This window comes from Apus apus, chromosome 10, assembly GCF_020740795.1.
Source record: "Apus apus isolate bApuApu2 chromosome 10, bApuApu2.pri.cur, whole genome shotgun sequence".
Classification (NCBI taxonomy): Eukaryota; Metazoa; Chordata; class Aves; order Apodiformes; family Apodidae; genus Apus; species Apus apus.
The window spans coordinates 13,086,103-13,092,291 of NC_067291.1; positions in this window are offsets into that span (position 1 = coordinate 13,086,103).

Below are 6,189 nucleotides of genomic sequence, written 5' to 3' on the forward strand. Positions count from 1 at the left end.
ACACGGAAAGCCTTCTTGTTGTCTCTGTTGTGGTTCCCTGCGAGTTGCCAGGACCTCTGAAAAACCATCCACAACATGATTTTCAAGAAAGATACACATTCCTAACATTCCTGCTTGGAGGGTGAGAACTGCTCCCTGTGCAGCAACACTACTACAGATTCCCAAAAGCTCAGGAGCTCCAGGTCTTCCTGTGGCTCTGCTGGAAGGTCAGTCCTTTTCAAAGGGGTTAATTCACATTATGCCCCCAGTCAGAAAGAGCCCAGAGCTGAGCAGAGCTCCAGTATGCTGCGTTTCAGCAATTCATTATCAGTAACAAATTCCATACCAAAAGAAACAGAGGCATAGAGGATGGAACACAGCCCCAGCAAGTGAAAAAGAAGAGTGTGGAGCATCTGTGGGGTCTTTCTGAAGAAGCCACAGAGTATGGGATATACTGACTAAAAAGTGCTCAGGGAACTCCTCTCAACATGATGAGGGGACAAATTGACAATTCTTTTATCTTGTAGGAGAACTCTGTTGCCTGAAATTTGGGTGTTTTATACATCTGCTTCTCCTGCACCAAGCCCTCTGGCAGAGGGACCTTTGTGTCTGCAACCCAGTTTGCCACAGACAAAACCCCAAAGGCACATCCTAGACAGAAGCTGGAGTCTTCATGCTGTTTTCAGGGCGGCTACTGTGGCCGGTATAGGAGTAGACCTGAACTGAAGCCAGCAGTGGCTGAATTTGGGCAGACACCCTGGAGAACTGTGAGCATAAAGGGTTTTTTCTGGAAGAAACTGGGACTGTTGCTCACCATGGAAAACCACAAGGTCTGCTGCTGTAGCCTGTGCCATCCAAGGGTGTCCCCTGCTTGCTGGGTCATTACCAGTCTTGGTGGGCAACTTCAACACACATCACTAGAGCTCAGGAGTCACATCAACACAGGCCTTTGATGGGGAAAATGCTGTGCTCAGACTCCAGCAATCTCTACAGCACACATAGGGAGGGCTGTGAGGACAACAGGTTTCAGGTATCCAACAAGTTCATTCAGCAGCTGCCGCCCCAGAGAACAGAGGGAGTGCATCAGAGATGAAGGCAGGAACTTTTCTAGACAGCCCCAAACTAAACTTCCATGGAGCCAGACTGATGCTGGTCCCCTGAGCTACCTGCAGCTTTCACCCAGTCCATCATTAGTGCTTAGTGATAACTGAGCCTAGAAAGCCTCAGTCTTCTCCACCTAGAGAGACCAGAGGACGACAGAGACCTCATGATCTGCAAACTGGGCATCGCTGCTGCGGTGACAAGCCAGCCAAAGGAGCAGCCACCCCTGCAATTTTGCACCTTGAAGGTCAACAAGGTGATGCCTGGAGGGACACCCAACCACCAGCTCCCCCCTCCCATGCCCAGTTCCATCCCAGTCCACAGTGGTGCTGGATCTGCACCAGCTATCACACAGCAGCACCTTTGCAATGGTTTCAGCTCCTCATGGTGTGAGGATCCTGCTGAATGCAGGCTGGAAAATCTAAATTCACCTTCCTCCCCCTCCTCAGTCTGTCTCTGACCCTTGTCCACCCAGATTTGCCAGGCTTCAGACCTCTTGTCTTTGCTGTCTTGTGATTTTCTACCTCAGGTGATTTAAGTAAAGGATATTAAATCCCCAATTTCAACCAAATTTTAATGCTGCAATGGGAATTCTTTATTTCATCCAACATTCTTTCACATTTGTATTTTTTAAAAAACTGCTTTTACTTCAAATGATTGATACTCTTTGGCTACTCTTCCTTTTTGCTAACCAGGAGGAAAACACTGCTTACACATACATTTTGAAAGCTACACAGCTTAAAATTCCTGGTTGCATTTATTCTCAGGGCTCAATGCAATCCACAATGGCATTAGGAAACGTTGAACGATACACTTCTTAGTTACAAAGCTCCACATTTTGCACTGGGACTTGGCCAGGCAGCTCCTGGAGGCAAATCAGAAATCAATCAAAAAACATATTAAAATTGCATTAAGTGTGCTGAAGCCGTACAGTAAGCAACGTTTTTCTGAAACATTTGATATTTGGAACTAACTGGATTTCTCAAGCAGCAGCTGAGTTGCCTCTGCAGAACAAAACAAGATCCTGGCAGGGGCAAGAGGGCAGCAGAGCTGGGCACCCCACCAGCCCCCAAAGCAAAGCCCAGCCCCAGCCCTGGAGCAGCATCCCAGGATAGGGCAGCTCCAGGGCACCCATCACCCTGCAGGGTAGCCAAGCTGCCATCTGCAGGTCCTGAGCCCTGAAGCACCTCTTCCCTGGACCCAGCAAGGAGTGAGAATGCCGATAAGAAACCCTCCCTGCTTCTGCAGCTCCCAGACTGTCCCTCACCATTCACTGACAATGCCATCAGAGGTTTCTGCTCCTGTGGCTTTTCCCTTATGCATTAACAGTGTCTACCCCAGCTCCGTTCCAGCTGCCAGTTAGATTACATACAGCAAACAGAGTAAAAATTAGAAAGCACAGGTCTGTAATTAAAACTTCATGGGAAACCAAATACGTGTGCAACAAAGAAAGCATTGAGGTGAAGATATTCTTGGGAATGAGGGGACAGGGGGAGGAGGAACAAGCCACAGCAGATTTGCATGGGGCAGCACAGTGCCAGTGCTTCAGCATGTCCCTCACGTACTTCAAAGCCTTCAATCAATTTTAAAATTCCAGAAATGGGCTCTTTCTTTCTCACTAAGCAGCAGCTATGTGAGCACCCTGAACAGAAGCAGCAATCAAGCCTGAGAAATGGGCTCCTGCCTTACTGCTTAAAGTGAAAACCAATGTGAATATCACCTACCAGCTCTGTCCCTCTTAACAAAGTCACCACCTTGACCCTGAATAGCTACTGAAAGAGCATTTTATTTTGAGTTATTACTGCCTGGTTAATGAAGAAATTATTAATACTGCTGATCTGAACATTTTCATCAAAACTGATTTTCTTTCCAAGATACCACATCCATTTCTAATTAGAATCTCTGTAGAAAACTCTGAATGCCAGCATTTCACACAGAAAATCCATTGCTTCTTTGAAATCCCAAAGTGTGCTTTAGGGTTTTATTTTGTGCTTTGCTTTTGACACATAATTATACCACCAGCACTATTATAAATTATACCCAGCTTTTTCATTACACACCAACCACACGGTGCTTTGATCTATTAAAAAAAAAAAAAAAGGCATCTCAAACACTATCAGACAGAGGCTGCCCTTAGTTTTCTTACCAGCAAAATAAAAAAACCAGGTGAAGTTTTATCAGGCAGTGTGATTAGTTGCATGTACAACCAGCCCTAGACAAGGTAGCACACCACAGAAACACCTCCTACCTCCCTCCAAGACCTTTCATCCCACACCTCAGTATTACTCACCCCAGGATCTCTGCACTCCAGCACAGGTTGCTCCTGGGAACTGCCAACCTCCAGCGAGCAAGCACCAGCAGGCCAGCAAGAAGGATCCTCCAGGCAACCATAAGAGCAGTAGTCTCCACGTAGATGCACATTTCCCTTTCCTCTGGTCAGGAAAAAGCAGGGTCTTTCTTCTCACTCAACATTGCATGACTTTGAACAAAGCCTCCAGGTGGCTGACACAGAAGTGTTTTGTTTTTTCTCCAGGCCTCTAAAGGTCCAAGGAGGAATTTATTCTCTTACACCCAGGTCACAAACCTGGTGCTACAATAGGAGAGAAGAAAAGGAGCTCTTTTTCTTCTTCTTCTTCATATTAGTTGGAAGCCAGGATTTATGCAAAATACAGAAAACAGTTTTAAATCAAACTAAAATTCATAACCTCAAGAAGCAGGGAGAGCCATGCTCCAGCCTAACTGCAGCAACAGCCTCCAAAAGCGGAAGGGAAGCTCTTTGTAGAAAAGGCTAAACCAATTGAAATAGCACTTTACAAACAAGCTTTCTAAGCACCAGGTCTGCATGCTGAACTGAGAACACCAAAGCTGAAGCACCTTCCTGCTCCAGAAGCCTCATCTTTCTGCTCCTGCTCAGCCTCACCCCTACCCTGTAAACACCTTCCCCCAAAGCCAGAAGAGAGCTCCATGACCTTCAATTTGAAGGCCCAGGGTGCAAAGTGGCCACAGCTGCCCCAGCAGAGGTGGAACACTCAGGAGGAGCCCAGAACACCTGGGTGCTTCCCAGTTATTTTGGGGCAGCCTGTACATTGCAGTATTGATTTGCCCTTCATTTTCCCTTCGGCACAGGGCACCTTGGCAGGGGTGGGGATCAGGAGTGCTGGTGGCTCCGAGCTTGCTGCCCCCAGCTACTTGCCTCTGTTCTCCCCAGCACCCACTCGAATGAAACCCACTGCCTTCTCCTGGAGGTGAAAAGAAAGTGGCCTTGGACGTTAAAAAAAGTTTCTCTCCTTTTTTAACATCTCCTGCCTTTTTGGCCTCCATCCATGCAGCAGGCAGCAGATGTCTCCAAGCTCTGTCCTGAGAGAGGTTTTGGACTTTCTCCAGCTCACTTCTGAAACCTGCTCTCAGAGCTTTATCTGAGCTGCTTTCCAAAATATCTTTCTGAGAACCAGGGAATTCTCCAGATATCCCCAGGCTTTGTCCTCTGTGGTGTCACAGGGAGTACCTTACCACCTCCCACCAATCCTCAGCATGGTGCAGGGCTGGTTGGCCAGACACTGGGATTTGTGGCCCTGGGATGGAAGGTGTGGCCACAGCAGATGCAAAGCCACCCTGCTCCCTCAGAGCTGGGTCTGCAGGCAGCAGCCTTGCTCTGGGCTGGGAGCCAGCTAAGGGGGATTTGTGACTATCCTGCTTTATCAGGGGGGTCGGACTAGAGGATCTCCAGACGTGTCTTCCAACTCCAGTGATTCTGTGATGATTCTGTGGCTCTGTGATGGTTTGCCACCATCCTGCCAAGGCTTGGATTGTAGCAGGGCTCTCAGCACCACACACCCTCTTGCTGATCCAAGCAAGGAGCCCAATTTCCACTTGTCAGCAGCAATTGCAGTGTCAGGTTGACATTTTGGAGAAGGAATTCCTTGCCCATGTACAGGACTCACCTTTGCCTTGTACAAAGCTAGGGAAGAGCACAATGGATTTACCAGTTTCCAAGAAGTGTTCTTGCACCCAGAAGCATCTACACCGTGGTCCTTCCCAGCTGAAAAATGTCTTGCATCAAGGTCAAATGCCATGACCAACAACACACTGCCCTGACATCAGCTCTTGTCTCTCTGTGGGATCACCCCTCTCCTCAGACACTGCATTGCAACACATTAGATATAGCAAGGTGCAACGTGGGCGTTGCTTCTGTGGAGAAATACATCTACTGGAGAAATGCTTTCTGTGTCCTCCTGCTGCTGTCAGGAGTAAAGCCAAAGTCTGCTCAGAGGAACTGCACGAGCTATTTCTAAATCCAAGAGGGAAGATGTCAACTTGTGGTTGTCCTCTGAGGTCAAAAGAGAGCACAAAGCATCCTATAAATTGACAACCAAGTCAGAGTTCATTCAATAAACATCTGCTTATTAGTTCAACTCCAAGTTTTCACAAGACCCTGCAGGGGAAATAGCTTTTCCTTGATAAACAACGATGCACCACTGCTTTCCTGGCCAGGTCATCCCTCATGGCACTAGTGGAATGTCTTAGGCTAAAACTTTAAATTGGTTTGGTGATGATCCCTAATGTATCATTCTTTAAAGGGACTGTTATTATTGCACACTGGAAGAGAGCCTGTTTCAGTGAACGTGCCCTGTGATTTATCTGCACTGCCACATTTTTTTTCATTAATCTCCATTTCAAAATTGTTTTTCTCTCCTGCGTGGTCAAAGGTTCACATTCCTGATGAGCACTGAGTGCTTCCCAGGATGGCATCAAATACCCACAGGTCCCAGCCCAGTAAAGCCACCCTGCAGACCCTGGGAGAGTCAACAAGGCAGGCAGGGAAAAGCAGCACCCCACGCTCATCCTGCTGTCACTGCACGAAACCAGCAGCCTCATCAGGCTCTTCACTTTGAGGACCGAGCAAATATTTAACAAGTTCCCCCTGCATAGTACCAGAGTTCATTATCTGGTCTCCTGAGCTCCTCCAGTCAGTAATATCCTCTAATTGATGTGATTTGGCACTTGGCCATAGAGTTAAATTGATTTGTAGGCCAGCGGGAGATGGCAGATGCCCTTTACACTTGAGAAAAGTGGCATGTGGCTTTGTTTACTGCCTGCTGCAAGGGGATG